General features: G+C 44.6%; 2 long non-coding RNA genes across 2 annotated transcripts in view; one reads left to right on the plus strand and one right to left on the minus strand.

The window, feature by feature from the left end:
- LOC102066910 (uncharacterized) overlaps positions 1 to 19701 on the plus strand; it is a 144337-nt gene that overhangs the window by 117360 nt on the left and 7276 nt on the right. The gene's annotated exons all lie outside the window — the stretch shown is intronic.
- On the minus strand, positions 939 to 7121 carry LOC141731383 (uncharacterized). Its single transcript, XR_012583449.1, has 4 exons — positions 6855 to 7121; positions 6678 to 6776; positions 4588 to 4696; positions 939 to 1105 (listed from the first exon to the last, which is right to left on the minus strand). It is a non-coding gene; the product is annotated as an uncharacterized LOC141731383 (long non-coding RNA).

Consider the following 19701-nt stretch of genomic DNA (forward strand, 5'->3'; position numbering starts at 1 on the left):
TTGCTCAGTCTACTGGAACATTTCCCAGATACCAATGTCAGCTCCTCAGCTCAATCCAGTGCACATCACATGGCCCTTTTCTTTAAGCAGCCCTACAGAAAGAACAGACTGGAATCGTGCTTTCATGCAGTAGTACTTTGTTTAAGAGCATGAAATTGTCTCTTGGTGAGAAAGATGGAGGCTTTCAAGCTGGCAAAGAGGAGACATTTTTAAGCACTTTAACCCAGAGGGATGTAATAGCTGCTGAAGCTGGGATTCATCTCCCTTCCCTTCAGAAGTGGAGCAGGGAGAGGCCTGGGATAATCACCCCAATCTCTCTCCAGGCTGGGGCTGGGGGTGCCTCCCCAGAGGATCCCTCTGGCCCAGATTAGAGCCAGTTCTGGAGTGGGAAATGAGGCATCAGACGAGCATGGGGGTAGGACAGTAGGGACAGACAAGGACAAGAGATCTCTGCAGCCAGGTCTGGAATTTGGGGTTTATTGCAAAGGGCCTGGGTGCAGGGCCCTGCTGGGAGCTGACAGCCGCAGCTCAGAGCAGGCCCCAGAGAAGAGAGGGGGAGAGAGGATGAGAGGGTGAGAGAGTAAAAGTATAAGAGAGTAAAAGGGTAAGAGAATAAAAACAAGCAAGAGCACAAAGTTCTCGTTACAATACAGTAAATCTTCTTTTGTGTTGAATATTCTGATTGTCACTAACCAATCTAGTACAAGATACAAATCCTATAGCATTTACATACAGCCTATAAGAATCATTACATTACCATACTTTATTACATTTTAAACCCTAAAAATGCCTCTTTGGGCCCCTTCTGCCAGGCTCTGACCCTTGGGCCTGTCTGCGAGCAGAGGGTGTTGTTCCATCAAAAGAGGATCACCTTCAGCTGGCCACACCATTGTTTTCCAGTTGTTCAGTAACTGAGGAATCTCAAAGCTTGATTTCATTTAAATCTTGCTTATAGTTTCCATATTCTCCAAATCTTTTGCCAGACAATCATATTTATAAGGCTTTCCTGTTTCATCTTCCCCAACAAGGCATCTTCCAGGGGAGCCTTCTGCTGCTGGCTGCAGAAGCAGCCTAGATGACCACATCAGCCTCAGGGGATGAACACCTAGATGGTTAAATCAAGGAAATGAGTCTCCCTCTCTCTGGCATACAGAATTCCAGCACTTTAAATCCCTGTGCGCTAAGAGCAGTTTACGAAATTCTGCTTCAACCTTGTGTCAAGTTCTGAGAAATAAAATAAATGAATAATAATAAAAAAAAAAACACAAACCTGGGGAAAATATCCTTATGAAGCCATTTTATTTCAACATTTTAAAAAATTGAGAAATTCTGGGGTGCTCCCAGCCCCAAAAGTTGCTTTGGAAATCCCAAGCAAATTTCATGCACAAACCAGGCTTATGGAAGGTGCCCAGAAAAAAGAACAATCTTTGTAAATAAAATTGCAGAGGGCATAGAAAATGAGCAATGAAGCTTCAAAAAGTCTCTTTTTTCTTCCCTTTTTGAATCTCAGAATTCCTCTGGCTTCATCATTATTTGTCATACTTAGGAATGCTTAGTATGAGTTTTCATTGACCTTTGGGGTTTTGTTGTTGCTGTTTTGGAGGGTTTTTTGCTGGTTTTTTTTTTTGTTTGTTTGTTTCCTTGACTTATTACACTCCCCTCTTTCTGTACTCCTGCATCTCCAAGTAAATCCAAGAGAGCTTTATTATTTATAAAGCAGCATAAATATCTCTGGTGCTTTACACACCAGTACAAATGCATTATCTGCCCTCAAAGGGGTCTCAGTTTCCAGAAGATACCAAAGCCTGTAGAACAGGTGGAGGAATGGGAACATCACCAGGTCATTGGGATGGGGAGGGCACCACCATCAACTCTTCTGTGGGAGAGGCTGGTGCCTTGTGGGGTCCCTGTCCAAGGCAGGGGTTTGGGATGAGATTGGCTTTAAGGTCCCTTCCAGCCCAAACCAGTCTGGGATTCTGTGATCTTCTCTAAAGGGAGGACTGTACATTTGATTGCCTTCATCATGAAAAGCAAACAAAGAAAAGAAAAGATGAGGAGCAGTGGTCATTTTATCATAGAACCACGAAATCCTAGAATGGTTTGGGTTTGAAGAGACCTTAAAGCTCATCTCATCCCCCCACACCTTCCACTGTCCCAAGTTGCTCCAAGCCCTGTCCAACCTGACCTTGGACACTTCCAAGGATCCAAGGGCAGCCTGTGGGCAATATTTTATTTATGTTTCATGAAGGGTTACTTCAGACAAGCTCAGTTTTGTCCTGGGGGTGGAGTTGCAGCTGTCACCTGCATTATTTAATCAGGAGAAACAGAGTCCACCATCCTCCCCCCACAATGTGAACCCAAGTTCAATGGCAACTTGAGTGTTCCATGGGGACAAGAGGAGACTGGAACACTCCAGCAGAGCTCATGTGGATGCCACCGGGGACTGTGCACTTCTACTGCTGCACTGTCAGTGGGAATGTTCTCCCTCTTCTCTGAAAAGAACATTTTGAGTGTTGCCTGTGTGGAAGATAAAGAGGCCCAGACAATCAATGTGTTGAAGTACATGGCTTTGAATGGGGTGGGGAGATGGAAAGTCATTGAGGAAGAAAAAAAATGTTTCTGGGTACTGATGAAGTACATCCTGTGCTGAGCAGTCTTGGAGCAAGCATGATCTATTTTGGCTAAAATGGCTATGAAATGTTTTCACAATGCAGAAAAGGAAAAAGCTGGAATTGCTGCTTTTAAATCAGAAAGTGACAAAAGGAAGATGATGTACACAAGTGAGGCAGATACCATCTCAAACACGTCTTTGTTGGCTCTGTGTTATGACAATATGCACAACAGCACCTGTGGACACAAAATGCATCAGGCTGCACACCTCCATGGCCCTGCACACAGCAGCACATGCACACACTCTTCCTGCATCCTACATCAGTTCTGTTGCATTTTCCAGCTCCAAAGCAGCTTAAGGGGCTCACACAGACAAGATATACACAGGCACAAACTGCATTCTGCTCAGTGACACAACAATTTGCCATTTAAATCATTATCACAATAATTACTGTAGGTGCTGGGATGTGTTTCATCATCCTACATGAGCAGATGTGAGGGGAAAATGGAACCACCCCAAAACCAGACCAAATAAGATCTCCCTGGGTAATACAGGGATATTCTCAGAGCTCCTGTACATGCATCCATCACCCCAAAACTCACATGGATACATATCCTAAATTTCCATCCCCTCCTTCACCCAGGAACAAACCTCCATCTAAACTTATGAAACTCTGCCCAAACCTCAGCTGCCATCTATTTACTCCCACACACTCCCTTCCATAGACAAAAAAAAAATTCCCATCACTGCATTCCTTCTTACCCTGCAGTCAGAAATAAGTCCCAGGAAGCTGCCAGAGGTTTAGAAGCTAAGCCAGCCATGCACAGCTCCACTGCTGCTGACATTACCAGACAGCATTAATTTAATTCCACTCAGTTATGCTTTTAAATTTGATTTGAAAAATGTGTCATAAAATACCATTAAGTACAGTGCAGCATTTTGAAGCAGGCTGTGATGTTCCCTGCACTGACAAAGTCATGGGGAAGGGAATGTAATTTTCATAGCTAAGTACTGGGGGGCATGTTGGGAGAGATTCCTTTAGAGAGTGGGTTGAGTGAATCAAGAATCTTGAATAAACATTATATTCACTAAATAATTTCATGGTGTAGGAGATCCAGAGACCTCTGATTTCATGCTTTAAGGCCAAGGGTTGATGGAGAAAGAAAAGGTAAATACAAAGGAGGAGAGGAGAGGAGAGGAGAGGAGAGGAGAGGAGAGGAGAGGAGAGGAGAGGAGAGGAGAGGAGAGGAGAGGAGAGGAGAGGAGAGGAGAGGAGAGGAGAGGAGAGGAGAGGAGAGGAGAGGAGAGGAGAGGAGAGGAGAGGAGAGGAGAGGAGAGGAGAGGAGAGGAGAGGAGAGGAGAGGAGAGGAGAGGAGAGGAGAGGAGAGGAGAGGAGAGGAGAGGAGAGGAGAGGAAGATCTGTGAAGCAGATTTTATAAAATCATGGAGTGGTTTGGAGTGGAATAGACCTTAAAGATCATCCAGTTCTATCCCCCTACCATGTGCAGGAATACTTTCCATTATCCCAGGTTGCTTCAAGCCCTGTCCAGCCTGGCCTTGGACACTTCCAGGGATCCAGGGGCAGCCACAGCTTCTCTGGGCAACCTCCCCACTCTCATAGGGAAGAATTTCTTCCTAATATCCAATCTAAATTTATCCTATTTCAGTTTAAAGCCATTCCTCTCTGTCCTATCATTACATGTCCATGCAAACAGAAAAATCAACTCCTTTTGATGGCAGGGTGAGTTTTAACTGGTGCCCATTTTAGCTCCACATCCACTCTCTGGAAAGTTACATCCCTTGCAGCAGGCATTAGAGTCCAGTATCATTTTTGGTTTTCCAAAACACAACTTTTCCTCCAATTTCCATGGGCAGCCCATTTGTTCAGCGTTGTGCTAGGCACTCTCAGAAGTACCTGCACACAGAGCTGGCTTGTCTTCTGTAGAAACTGGCACATAACACCTACAAACCCATACCTGGTAAAGAAGGAGCAGATGGCCTCATGAAAAGGACTGTGTTGGAAACATTTTCTCCTATCCAACACTTCAGATTCATTCTTCCTCTGTGCTCAATCTGATTTTTATTCTGAGAAGGCAAAAATTGTTACTGCCTGATTTGTAAGGAAGAAATATTTGAGTAAATAAAAAAAAATCTGTTAATTGTCATAAATTTGGGTTTCACTTTTGTTGTGATATTGGCATAATTTCAGACAAAAATAAACACTAATGGGGGAGTTAAAAAGAAAAATTCCTCGTGCCCAATATGTTAGAATTTCCTCCTGAGGGATGGGGCTGATGGCTGTGGCACCCCTTGAGGAGCTGGATTTGGGGGCTGCAGTTCTCTGTGCAGGTCCTTGGCTCTCCTCCTGCTCCTGTTGTGATCTTTGTGGGGATGAATCTTTTTATCACAGAACCACACACTGACCAACAGCAAAAAAAGATGTGATAATGAGTGTATCTGGACAGCTTTGCTCTAGGTTCTTAAGTCAGCCTTAGAAAGATGGAATGCATTGCCTTCACCCTTTTAATTTAAACCTAAAGTGTGGCTCCTGCAAAGTACCCAGTGAGGGGCTCAGAAGTCTCATTTTCTGAAGTGCTGCCCTTTCATCACTCTCCCTTCTCATCTTGCCCACTTCTCTCTCCCTCTTCTCTCCATTATAATTTTCCCTTTGACCCTGTGATTCTCCAAGCAGAGAATGGGATGGCTGCCTGTGCTCAGCCCTTCCCAGGGACACAGCTGTGAATACTGAGGGGCTCTCACCCTGGCCATGCTCCCTGGCAGCCTTGAAGCACCTGGAGCACACCTGAGCAATGCTGAGCCATCCACAGCTGCCCAGTCCTGGCTGCTGCTGCTGGCACACACCTGGAATACTGAGCAGCCCACTCCTCACACTGGAATATTGAATGACCCTCAGCCTCCAGCTCTCCCTGAATACCAAACAGCTCTGCACCTTTACAGAGTCTGGAGAGAAACGTGGCTCAAAACCAATCCTCCTGCAGCAACGGGGGGAAAAACAATAAAAAGGTTTGAAATGATACAGAGTCAGGCTGAAGCTGTGGATTTTGGATCCTGAGCTGGGATTTTCCAAAGGTGGTATGGAATATAAAGTGCCCAGACGTTACTGGAGGTTGTGCTGGGAACTCAGCACCTAATGCAGTTTCTCAAGATATTTTTTTTTTTTAAATCCAGTTTAAAATTGAACACGTTTCCTGGTGCACAGAGAAGGGCATTGCTATTCTTAGCAGGTCCTGGTGTCAGCAGCACAAGGACAAGGAGCATCTCTGCACTTGGAGAGGGTCAGAGAGGCTGCAGACCTTGTTTGTGAACTTTCAGTGACCTGCTCGTGAAGCCAAAACACTCACTGACTTTTCCTTTCCTGGGGTACCTTAGACAGGAAATGCACAACAAAGGTTATTTGGAAACTCATTTTTCCCCTCCAGGGTATTAACACAAGCTTTACAAAGGCTTATAATCCCTTTAGACAACAGCAGCAAGAGCAGCAGCAACTACAAAGCCCTGAGCTTGGAACTCAATCCCCTGGTGACGGGCTGAACCCTCTGCTGAGGTTGCAAAGGAAAAGAGAAAGGTGTGAAGATATTTACATCAAACACGCGGAACAAGAGGGGATTTTAATCAAACTTCTCTTTTTCATCTCTTCTTTCTTCTCTTGGAACCTGCTCTTTCTTTATCCTGATGAAACTCAGCGCTTGTATGTTTTTTCCTTTTTTTTTTTCCTCCCCCCTGTATAAAGGAGGATTTAAAAAAAAAAAAAAGAAATAATCACAATCCCGCCTGAAAACTCTGAGTATTAAAAACTCCAGGGCAATGCATCTCCAAAATCTGTAAGACTGTAAGAAGATAAGAGACAAAAACCCCACAGAAATATTTCCTCTCTGTGTCTTTGGAAGTTGCAGGCGCGTGTATAATACCCCTAAGCCAGGGTAATCTGCTTGCCTCCTCCTGCCTCTCCTGGTGCACGAGGATGTTCTTAGCATTAATATTCCTCACACTCCAGCAAATGAACACCCAGGAGGCAGCTGACTCAATCAGTGCTTGTTTTACTTACTGTGTATCGCTGGGAACAAACCATAAACCAGAGCACGGCAGATCCGTAATGCTCATCCCAATCTGCTTCCCCTGCTTGTTTCAGCCCTGATGAACCTTCCTGTGCAGCCAGAATCAAAGGAAAAAAGAATTAAGAAGTGCATTATAACAAACACATTAGCAACGTGTGGTAAATTACCATTGGAGATTCCAGTTCCTCGTGGTAGGAGGGTTTGTGGATAAACACATTTGTTTACTTCCTTTTTCCTGCTGTCTTCTCCAATTATGTGTGATTATTCCTCAGTGACATCACAGCTCCCAGGTCTGACGTCATGACTGCTCCCACAGCCACAAAACTGAGTCAAGGACCCATTTGAAACCTGGAGGAAAGATAATTTGGAAAAGGTATTTGTCCATTCTTTCCCATAAAACTGATGGGCTCCTATGACTGCTGTTTGAAGGCTGGAATTTGTTTTAATTAGGATGGCACAATCACAAAATGCAGAGGAGCTAGCTGTTATTTTTGGAACAGATACAGCTGCAGGGGAATTGAGAGAGAAGCCTGTACAGACCATACAGATGAGCTCATTTCACACAGACAGGACCAATGTCCAGGTGGATGGCGTGTGATTTATGGATCTTGGATCTCTCTGGTCAATTCCTGCTATCCCTGATGGAGATCTCCAGTGCAGTCAGCGGTTGGATGGTGTTGGTTGGATCTCTAAGGACTGCAGTGGGATCACAGACACTTTAAAAGGAGGATCCTGAGTGAGGAGTGATGGATTGTGCCTCTCCACCTTCCTAGCATCAAAGCCTGCCTTCCTATCAATTCCTCACAGATCTGCTCACCCTAAACCTCACTTTAACCCATCCTACCATTGGTCACTCTATTGACTTGTATGAGTCTCCCAGAGAGGCTTTAATTGAATTTGCAGCAGAGGATATAGATCCAAAGAGACAGAGAGGGAGATAATGCTGGGGCAGTGGAAAAAGCTTCAGGAGAAAAATGCCTCTTGGGAAGGTGATGCTGTGGAAGTTCCTTTGATCCATGCAAACTAGAGAGGAGCTGAGGGTGGTGAAACAAGCTGTAGGCACAAACATGACTGTAAAGTCATGTAAAAAATTGTTAATACAGAGAGGAAATTGAACAAAAACTTGAATCCAAGACGCGAGATTTAGATGGGGGGATATTCCCAGTGAATTTCCTAACAGATACATGGAAGCTTTTCACAGGGAAGATGCTAAGTGAAGGGCAACTCTTAACAAAACCTAATCTGGGTGTGTGAGGGGATGACTAGCATGGCTGTCTGGCCAGTGGTGTCTTGTGCATAAAGTTTGGTTAAAAGTTCAGCCAGCATGACTGCAATGGCAAAAATTTTGCTGATAGTGAGGTTCGTCTTTGCTCAGGCTCCTGATCCTCAGGGAAGGGATGAAGGTGGCCATGGCCAGCCAAGGTTTATCAAACCAGCCTCCATCCAACAGCCTGTGCTTGGCTGATGGGCAGGAGAAGGGCAGTGAATGCAGCTGCACTTGGAAGGGGTGATTTCATGCTCTGGTGACTGCATTCACTGCATCCATCAGCTCCAAAGCCAAGAGCAGCCTGTGGGGGCCCTCCCTCCTGCCCTGGGACCTGGATGTGCCTTTGCCCACCCGCTCTGAGGCATTGTTTTCCAGCAGGGTGTTCTTGGAGCAGGCTGCACTTACAGCAGGGCCTGGGCAGCAGAGGGCCTGGCAGTGCCAAGCTCTAATCCAAGCACTGTGCATGGTCTGTATGTCTGATAAACAAACAGGGGGTTTGCCTGATTTTGTGTGTTTTGTGTTTCAAGTGAGACTCAGAAAACTGTCTCAGTGCTGTGGGATATGCCTGTCGCAGACATCTTTTATGAAAAATCCTTTCCTTAGGATTTTTCCTCCTGAGAAGCCTCAGGAACAAAATGTAAACAATGGTTATCTGCTGCTGTGGAATGCAACAGGTGCATCTGTGATTGGTCTCATGTGGTTGTTTCTAATTAATGGCCAATCACAGTCAGCAGGCTTGGACAGAGAGTCCAAGACAGCTGCCTTTGTTATCATTCCTTCTTATTCTATTCTTAGCCAGCCTTCTGATGAAATCCTTTCCTCTATTCTTTCAGTATGGTTTTAATGCAATATATATCATAAAATAATAAATCAAGCCTTCTGAAACATGGAGTCAGATCCTCATCTCTTCCCTCAACCTGAGACTCCGGTGAACACCATCACATATGCCTGATTCCCAGGAATTTGTGTCTCAATTTGGGACACAGCATTCCAAAGTGTTCTGCCTCACACTGCATGATGCTTGGTTTAGTTTGATCTCCTACCCATAAGAAAATCATTCTGAGGGCCTTGAAACAATCTCTGCTGTGATAATTCTGTTTTTCCTTCCCTCCGGCTTTGTTTACTCACCTCAGTCTCCTTGCCCAGAGCATGCAAGTAATGGCAATGCAGATAGGTGCCCCAGGTTGCTTCCTATCCCATTCTTCCAGAAAGGACATCCCCTATTGTTCTTTCTAGGAATTTGAAGTGGTTTCAAGGACCTGGAGGGACAAGCAATAGCAGTGACACAATGCCTGAGTGCTGCAAAGCAAACAATTTGCCCTCCAGCAAGCACCAGTTCCAGCAGGACTGAGGCCAGCTCTGACTTCCCTCCACTCCTCAGTGCATTGTTTGGAAGGTCAAGCACCTTCTCCTTGCTATTCTTTCTGAATCCCAAATAAAAGAGGCAAAAGAAAAGGTGGCTCTGTAGGATTAGGTGCTCTGAAGATCAAGGTAAAAACTGGCAGGTCTCAGGGAGCTTCTCTGCCAGTCTTGGCCCATGTTTTGATTTAATCTCTGGGCATATGAAAGAGTGGAACATTTGTCCATCTATGGGGATGTTTATAATGCAAAGATGTGGTTTTCTTCCTATAAAAGGAGTTTTAATCACTTGCTACTGCTTGAAAATATAACACACTCCTCCAGCTGAGCTGTGGCAAAAACAGGCATTACTGAGGGGTAACCTCAGTGCCAGCCCAGTCCTGGTCTCCTTGGCCCATACACTGGTGCTTTAGGATCAAAGATCATGGACAAGATCTCTAGGGTTATTGAGTCCAGCCATAGACCTTAGCCAGGTTCCCTAATCATCACACCTACATGTTTTTTGAACACTTCCAGGGTAATTCCAACACCTTCTCACAGGCCAGAGCCTCAGTGATGGAGAGTGCCCAAATTATCAACAGGAAATTTTGGGAGGATGTGAGAGCTCTCAGCCAGTTACTGTAACCTCAATGTCATCTTCAAGAGATTCATGAGGTGGCCTCAACTTGCCAGATAAATCATTCTCTTGTGTCATGTCTCTCAGTGATGCTGGGTTCCCCTTCCTGCTCCAGCTCCCTTCCAGCCCATCCAGCTGCCCCAGCTCCCTCTGGAGAAATCCTTGCACTCTTTCCAGCATACAGTATGTATTTTGCAAAGGCTGGGGAAGGAAATCTGACTTCTCCAGTCAGATTTGGAGGATTCATGGCTCCAGAGCAGGCAGTCCTGCTGATTTGAGAACCAGGAACAGGCATGTACTTGGTTTGCTTAAAATAGAATGGTTTCTCTGTGTCAGCATCTCCTGCTCCTCCATCCCCCACAACATTTTCTGATTACACCCTTGAAGTGTCACCTGCACATCACATTTTGGAGAATGGCAGCTGAGTCCTGGCTTTGGAGGGAGACTGGGAATACTGAGGATGAAGAGAGAAGCTTCATCAGCAGAGACTGAGAGGGAAGGAAAAAAGAGGAAGAGGAAAAAAATATCACTCCCAACCTCTTCCCTTTAACAGCAAGGCTCTTGCCTTATTACTTGGTGGGGCAAAATTGCAAATGTTGGGAGAAGTGCACTGGGTCAGGATGAAAATCAAGGACAGCTATCACTGCCTATTCTGGGGGTGAAGAGAGTGGAGGAACTGGGCTATAACCCTCAGGACCTGGCAGTGAGTTATCAGCAATAACCCTCAGGACCTTGCAATGAGTTATCAGCAATAACCCTCAGGACCTGGCTGTGTGTTATCAGCAATAACCCTCAGGACCTGGCAATGAGTTATCAGCAATGCCCTGATTGCTGCTTGCACTGACTGCAGAGGTGCTGCTCACTGCCACTGCTCCCCTCACCACCTCCCCTCCAGATCTGGGAAATCTTTAAGGTGTGGGATTTGCATCCCACAATGCAGAGACTTCATCCTACACACACCCCACACCAGCCCAGAGCCTCATTCCAGCCCAGCCCAGGGCCACCAGTCCCTGCCCCAAGGGTTCTGTGGGGTCCTGGGCTGCCCTGCCTGTCCCCATCACTGTCCTGATCCCTGCCTGGGGTAGTCCCAGCCAGGCCCCAGCCCCCAGCTTCCTGCTGCACCCAGTTTGCCCCTGATATTTTCTCTGAAGGTGAGAAGAGCATGTTGGATCAACCAACTCCAAGCACAGACCCCTTGGAACAGACTCTCCCTTGTGTATATACAGCACTCATATTTCAGATCATCTTCGCTTCCTAAAATAATACTAAGTAATACTTAAAGAAATTTCCCACCTCCTCTGCATACCAAATATTGTCTGCTTTTGGGATCAGATACCTTTTTTTTTCTTCCCTGAACGCATGTTGTTTACCACACAATCCATAATGGATCGTACAAAAAGACTCTGTTTTATTTTTCTTACAGGCATCCAGCTAATGGATGAAGTAATTTAGTGAGGCTATTGTATTTCACTCAATAGGCTGTATGTAGATTTGTTGTGAAGGATAAAATGTTCCCTCTTCAAACACTAACAATGGGAGCACAGTCTACCACTGACCTTGTACTCTGCTGCTGTGCTGTGTGCAGGGAACAATGGGAGCCCTGGTGATGGGCAATGCAAACACAGAAATGTTTATTTGCAATAGCAGGGACCCATCCTCTTCCACAGAGCATATGTTGGTGCTCACCTGTATAAAAGGTGCAAATATTCACAGTGTTTTAAGGTTTAAGTGAATGCCTCTGATTTCTAACGGTCCTGAATAGATGAGTTGTTTGTAAATACCCATTTCAGAGGTCTTCAAAATTTAAAAACTGTGAGCTTCCACTGGTCTTTTTGTGTGGGTATGTGTGCTTTCAACAGCTCTATTGTGAGGGACCTGAGTGCCTTCTCTCCTCTCAGAAATAGTTGTGTTTCCAAAGGGTAACAATCAGCATCCACTCAGGCTTTTAGACGCAGCATTTCCTAATTATGGGTGCAGTAAGTTCTGTTGAACCTGGCAAACATTTTCATATCTTCTGAGGTGCAGAAAGATTAGCTGAACTTCTGATGGTATTATTCTACTCTGTCTGTGAATTAATAGAGAGAATTAATGGAAGTGTTCTACAATGTTCTGGGATGGGATCCATCCCATTTCATTAATCACCCGGGAGTAACAGATCTTGTCTGGGCTGATTGTTCAGGGTCTATCTAAAGGCTGTGCACAGCACTGTATACCTCACAGTGGTTATTCTCACACCAGCTCTGGATACCACAGCAATAATCTGCAATAGATGCCGATCACCCTCTGGATTCACCTTGTAGTGTTGCTGAGACTGAACACCTAAATTTTAATTGGCTACAAGTAGCTCAGAATTTTTCCTCCAATTATTTAACAAATTAATGAATGTGGCCTATCCTTAGTACTCAGCAGAACATGAATGTCTCCTGGGCAGACATCAGTCCTTCTAGTCCTTGCACCATCCCCTGGAACCCAAACCCCTGAGAAAGAAACTGCCTGACAGGTTCCCTCCTTCTGCTTTGGCTTGAATGCAAACCAGAGGAGGTTCCACCCAAAATAAGCACAGCTGGAAGGCAGCAGGGATGATAACATGGCCACATTCCTGCAGGTTTCCATACAATCAGAGCTCCATTTCCATTCTGATGTTCCTTTGTGTGCCTCCTCTGGAGATTCCTTTCAGGCCAAGAGGGACCTAGCTCAGGTGAGAACATACAGCTGTGATGGTAATTCCATTGGTAATGGTAATTCCATTGGTAATGGTAATTCCATTGGCAACGGTAATTCCATGTCCTGTGGCTCCTCCTGGCCCTTGGATAATGCCTAACCTGAAGCCATTAATTGCAGCAGGAGAGGCCTGCTGCTTTTCAAACCCTTGGATTTGCAGATGTGAATAAACCCAGGGTCCTGTGAAGCTGTTTGCTGTCTCAAGTTCAGACATCTGACTTGGGTTTCTGATAGAACTGGCTGGAACCCCTAAAGCTCTTTGTAAAACCAGCAGAGAAAGGCTTAGGGGAAAAAAAAAAGGAATCCAAGCCAAGATCCTGACTTATCTGTTCCAAATCTGGAAGAGCTAATCCTTTGCTGGCTACAGAAGGAGCTGAGGAATCTGACCCACTAAACTTGGATGCCCAGGATGTCTCACATGAGTCAGTGTGAATGAGAGATGATGCATTAAGACTTTATTAGTATCTGACAGCCTTTTGATTGTGGCAGAGAGCAGTTACAAGCAAAGACAAGAGGGTGGGATGGGTGCCAGCCTGTCTGACTCTGGGTTTGTTCCAGCGTGTCTCAGCTCATGGCTGTCCTGCAGCCTCCTCTCCACAGACCTCTTCCTCTGTTAATTAACAGACAGAATCCCAAAAGTATTAAAATTGTGCCTTCCTCTCCTGGAATTTAATTTCTCTAACTTGTCTCATAATAAACTTTCTTTTTTGCTGTTGCCAAGATAAAGCATCTTCTACAAACTTCATCTTTTTGTCTTCTCCCTGAGCAGCAAAATTCTACCAGGCCTCAGAGGAGAGGTTCTCCTCCAAATCTGTTCCTATCTGCACTCTCCACACTCAAAATCTTGCTCTTCAGAGCAGCGTTTTCCTGGTCCAGTGCTGGAAACCTTCAAGTTTCTACAAATTTTGTCCAATTAAGGCCCCCACCAGGTTTTCCACAGCTCAAATGGAATTCTTTTGTAGAGCACAGGATACCAAATTTCTCTGCTTGAACAGATGAGGCTTGTGACTTCCACTTCAGGCCCCAGAGGTCTAAAAATCTGCCCAAATAACCCTTTCTGAAGAGGCTGCCCTCTCCTCATGTGGGCACTGATGGTTGCTGCTATGCTGTATAATTCTGAGGTGTAATCATGGAATCATTAAGGTTGGCAAAGACCTCCAAGATCCTCTAGTCCAGCCTTTGACAGAACACTATCTTGTCAATTAACCATGTCACCAAGTGCCTCATCTACTCATTTTCTGAACAATTGCAGAATTGATGATTCCAGCACTTCCTGGGAAATCTGTTCCAAGCCCTCCTTTCTAATTGAGAAGGATCCAGATTTTGCACTGGCTTTCCTAATTGTCCTATGCAGGTTTTCTTTTGTGGAAAGATGCCTGGAGAGGGGCACAGGAGGGAAAGCATCCAGAAAAGCTCAGTAAGTGTGTTTAGGGGGAAAGTATTCCCACAAGGAGCTCTATTTGACTGGTGGAAAATGCCTTCTTCATTGATAGCAGGTAATGCAAAGCACACTGCCTGCAGCTTTTTCTTTTAATGTAGACATCTGAAAGTGACTGTATGATGGAGGGAGAGAGGGAAAGGTTATGTGTCTTCACAGGCCCAAAATGGCAGTATAATGAATATAAAAGCCATCCTCTCCTCCTCTAATATATTCACTCGCCATTCCACCCTCTTTTCTAGTGACTGTAAACAACATTTGTCATCAGCAATGGGCTACTTTTCATTATAAAACTGATCTGGAAACTACATTTTTATTTCACGTACATCAGCAGTGACGGGAGAAGAAACAGGCAAGGGGAAAATATATGTCCCTAGCAGGAGAGGGACCTGGGACAAGTGTTGCCTGCACAATTCTGGGATCATTCATAAGTCTGGCCTCCAAGACAGAGGATGGTCTAATGCCTCATTAAATCCTACTGAGCCAACGATGATGTATGGGGTCCTTTCAATCTTCCACGAAGTAATGCAGTGAAAAAAACCCTAATTTGCACGTTTAATGCATTCATTAAGCTATTAGTCTTTCAACAAGAGATTTAATAGCAAATTAACAGTTTTTATGAAAGAAAAAAACAACAACAAAACTCGCCACTTAGTAGAATTACTTTTGTGTCAGATCACAATGCAGGGTAATGGGCAATTAGGGGTTTCGGAGGGGAGGATGGGAAGATGGGTTTAATTTGTGTTTGGTTTATAATTAGCTGATGCTTGGTGCTTGGAATGAAATGAACTGGATCCCCTCGATGGGGAAGACACTGACTTGGGCAGAAAGCACAGGGAGGCATGAAAAGAAAATGGGAGGAGCTGGAGGAAGTCAGAGGTTCATCCCTGAACATTTATTCTCATGGGACACATCCTTCCATGCCCAGGGAATAATTTCTTGTGGTCAGACACTGGGGGCTGAGTTTGTGCTGCCTTGGGATTCATGCAGGTCCTCCTGGGCACCAGCTGGCAGGACAAACTCCTTCCCAGCACAAACAGGTACTGCCAGAACACTTACAGCTCAGCAAAATTGCCGTTCTTTCTCCTGAAAACTCTGCTTAAAGTTGAGCAAACTCTCGAGTGCTTTGCCTAATAAAGACGGATTGTTTGTTTAGGTCCAAAGCCTGAATTTCAGGCTGCGTTCAGCTTGGCAGATATGTGCCAGTGCAGATGGCTGGCACGGGGGCTGTTTTGTAACTTTTAGTTTGTGTAAGTCTCTTGGAAAAAAAAAGAAAAAAAAAAGTCTTAATGAGCACACTGAATTCCAGGGAAGACTTTGGTGAGAGAGAAAGAGAATTGCAAAATAAAGTAGTTGTCTGAACTTACTGAAAATAAATGCTACTTTACCTGAAAAGGAAAGAAAGAAGTGGAGCTGTGTTTGTTTGCTTGTTTATTTTTAAATGTCATTTCTAAGTTTTCTATTTCTTTGAAAAGTCAGTTGACAGAATATTGAACACCAAATCCATAGGATTTTGGGCCCTTTTTTCTTATCCACACAAACTTTGGGGAAAAAAGTCTTTTTTAAAAAAAATATTTCCTGTATCAGAAAAAAATTCTTTAAGGGATCCTACACTGAGCTTTGATTTTCAGCTGGAGTGAGACAGAAAAAGGGAGAATACTCTAAAATCAATTTCTTAAAGATCTGAGGAATCATAAATACAGTTTCAATCAATATCTCATGTGTGAGAGTTTGTATGTGTGTGTGTTTTCCCTCAGACACATTTATTCAAACAACTGCTTTCCCATAACAGAATATTCAATTCTGTAGATTTAATAAATTGGCTTTCCAAAGTGGAATATTAGTGTCAGACAGTGGATCCTTTACATCTGCTTTTACAAAACTTTTCCCCCCACAGAGGATTCTCTTCTGTTCCTGAGACTGATTTTATGTAGCTGCTCATGCATTGACATTCAGGGCAGGAAAACACATCCTACAAAAGAACTTTTGTGCAAATTCTGAGAACCAGCCTAAAATTAAGCAGGAGCTCAAGTCTTGTCACAAATAGGTAATGCAGCAACATCTCAGTGTCCTTGAATTTCTGTAGGTGAGGCTGAGTTAATTTTTGTACCACTCAAAGAGCAGTTTTTCTGCCTAAAAATTCAGAAGGATCCTCAGGACTTGAGGCAGACCACATTTACATCCCAGAGCATGGTGTTGTGTGTTGCTGCTCTTCCAAAATTTATCCAGGGTAATGGAAAGCAGCACTAAGATTTGCACTTCAGGGAGGTGCAGTTAGAATTAACCAGCAGCGTGTGCAGCTTGGCTGGGGATGCTCCTGGCAGATGTTAGGGGTTACTCCAGATGTTTCAAAGTCAGGGATTCTGTGCTGCTGTTTGGCTAGAAAGCAGAGGTACAGAGCACATGGCTCAGCCAGGAATGCAGCTGGGCTGTTGAGGAATCACAGAATCCTAAAATGGTTTGTGTTGGAAGGGATTTTAGAGCTCATCTTGTTCCACCCTGTGCTATGGGCAGGGACATCTTCCAGTATCCCAGGTTGCTCCAACCCCTGCCCTTGGACCCTTCCAGGGATCCAGGGGCAGCCACAGCTGCTCTGGGCACCCTGTGCCAGGACCCTCACAGGAAGAATTTTTTTCTAAAATCCAAACTTTACCCACCCTCTCTCTTAGTGTGAAGCCATCTCTCCCTGTCCTGTCTGTCACTACTGAAAGGTACAATAAAGTCTCTCCAGAGCTTTCTCTCCCCCCAGAGCAAACAACCACCAGCCTTTCTTCACAGGAGAGGTGTTCCAGGCTTCCAATAATCTCTGTAGTCCCCTCTGGACCTGCTCCAACAGGTCTTTCTTCCCAACTGTATTAGTGCCAAAGGATCCATTGCTCTAATATGCAACAAATTCTCAGGCATGATGCTGAAACACCTCTTTGGACATGGATCTCCAGGCTGCAGGCTCCTGCTTGTCTGGTCCATGGCAGCAGAGGCAAGTGATGCTCTCAGTGCTACCCTGAACCTCGTGCAGCAAAAGCTGTCAGCTCCTTTTCAGGCACTGGAAGCCAAATGCTATTGTCCCACCAGTCCCTTTCCCTGTCTGTCCCCATGGAGCCAGCGCAGCAAGGTGGGGGTGTGTCACAGACATCTTTATGAAAAATCCTTTTCTTAGGGTTTTTCCTCCTGAGAAGCTGGGAGGCCTCAGGAACAAAATGTAAACAATGGTTATCTGCTGTTGTGGAATGCAACAGGTGCATCTGGGATTGGTCTCATGTGGTTGTTTCTAATTAATGGCCAATCACAGCCCAGCTGGCTTAGACAGGGAGTCTGAGCCACAAACCTTTGTTGTCATTCTTTCCTATTCTATTCTTAGCTAGCCTTCTGGTGAAATCCTTTCTTCTATTCTTTTAGTATAGTTTTAATGTAATATACATCATAAAATAATAAATCAGCCTTCTGAAACATGGAGTCAGATCCTCATCTCTTCCCTCATCCTCAAACCCCTGTGAACACCATCACAGGGGTGCACTCTGCCCTGCCCAGAGCTGTGTCCACAGGTCCAGGGGAGCTGAAATCCAGGACAGGGGACAGGGAGCCTCATCATAACCAGCTCTCTATGGGGAAGATGCATCTCAGTCTCATCATGTCAGCTTTTCCTCTTCAAGCAGCTTGGTGTGTGGGCTGCTGCCTGCTCTCTAAAAGCTTCTGAGATATTTGTAGCTGCTCTGCTTGTTCTGATTTTGCTGGAACAAAAATAATTACTGAAAGGACAGGGATAAAAAACTCTGTGTGTGCTTACATATATGTTCTGAAAAATCAGTTTGAAGTGTGCCACAGGACTGCACTGGGTTTTAAAGGGATGTCATAAAGGAGATAGCTTTTATTTTGCTGTACACTGAAGGTTGTGAATTAGGAAAATACCACCAGAAAAACATTGCAGGTTTTGGAAATTACACCAGGACAACAGCTCTGCCCTGGAATTTCATTACAGTCTCCTGTGTACCTGGCAAGCAATGGTAAGGAAATGAGAGTCCTGCCAATTTGTAAAGGTTATGGTTGAGTGTGTGTCTGGAGGGCTGATCCAATCCAGCTAATGCATATTGCTGATGTAATACTGAATATTTCTTCTGTCTGGTCTTCAACTTTCTGGGATTAATTTCATATATGCAGAGAGAACTTGTGACTTTCACAACTTTTACTTACCTGGGTGTAATGACAGATAAGGCAGATGTGACCATTTCCTTACTTGCCCTGGTGCTATGACTGAAGATATTTTAAACCTTTCCAACCTCAAATCAAAAACCTGTTTTAAATTTAATCTCTGAACACTTTCAACTGAGTTTAAGGGTGAAATTTGCCTAATGGGAGTCCTCAAAAATGAGCTCAGGTGGGACTGAAATGAAGTTTCAGCTTTTGCAATGGGTCATATCCCAGGAGTTAAATTCACTCTGTCTTGGGCAAACTTAGCAATCACTTTGCCTCTGAGAGATCAGCAGCAGAAATTACTGCACACACGTGCCTACAAAATCTGTCTCCCTGCTATCCCTTCCCCTTTGAAGCCCAGCAAAAAGCTGGGACTGGCACAGCCAGCCTGATGTAATTGAATTTCCTTGCCTCTTGCATTATATTTTATCAGGTGATGGCTTGGAGGGATTTACATTGCACAGAGCTGCTGAGGAGAGTGGCTGAAAAATGGTGTGAAAATGCTGATAAATAGTTCTAAATGAAAGCAATTTTAGCAAGAGCACCTGTAGGCAGCCTTGGTCTCCTTTTTGGTAACTATCACTGCAAAATGGGAGCTTCTTGCAGCAAAAGGCACACAGGGACAGGTCCCACTCAGCACCTGAGGCTGCAGAGCCTAGGGATGCCTTTCTTTGCCTTGCTATTGAGCTGGGTCGAATTAGTGGCCAAATTAAAGCCCCAAATCTCTGCTGCTGATCCATTCATAGCATTCTTTTCTCCTGTTAATGGGAAATAGATGAAGGACATTGGTGTTAACAGCCATGGGTGACACTGCTTTTCCTCTTCACACTCATCTACTGCTTGAAATAAAGGTGGGGGCACCCACAGCTCCTGTCAGCTGCACCTGAGCTCTGGTTCCTGAGATAAACACCTGAAGGGTCAGGAAACTGCTAGAGAAACCCAGAATTTGGTCTCATCTGTTGTGCTTCAAGTTTCATGTGGTTTATTCTGAGATCAGAGCAAGGAACCCATAAGATGCAACCACCACATCAACTGATCACTGATGGGTGGGAAAAAGTCCTTTCCAGATTATTCTTTCTTGATATTTGGACTTACACCATTTTCAAAGCTCTTCTCAGATACACTTAACACAAGAGGAAGTGGCTGTGTGAGGGTTCCTAGGCTTGCACTAATGGAAATTATATATGGAAACATGAAGCTACATGAAGTGCTTTTTGCTTGGTTTTTTTGTTGTGGTTTTTTTTTTGGTTTTGTTTTGTTTTTGTTGTTGTTGTTTTGGGGGTTTTTTGTTTGGTTGGTTTTTTTGTTTGTTCAGTTTTTGGTAGTGTTTCGCGTAGTTCATTCTGAAATCAGAACAAGGAACTCATAAAAGGTGCAGGTACAACACCACCACATCAACTGGTCACTGGTGGGTGGAAAAAGTTT

This window comes from Zonotrichia albicollis, chromosome 21 (assembly GCF_047830755.1).
Source record: "Zonotrichia albicollis isolate bZonAlb1 chromosome 21, bZonAlb1.hap1, whole genome shotgun sequence".
NCBI lineage: Eukaryota > Metazoa > Chordata > Aves > Passeriformes > Passerellidae > Zonotrichia > Zonotrichia albicollis.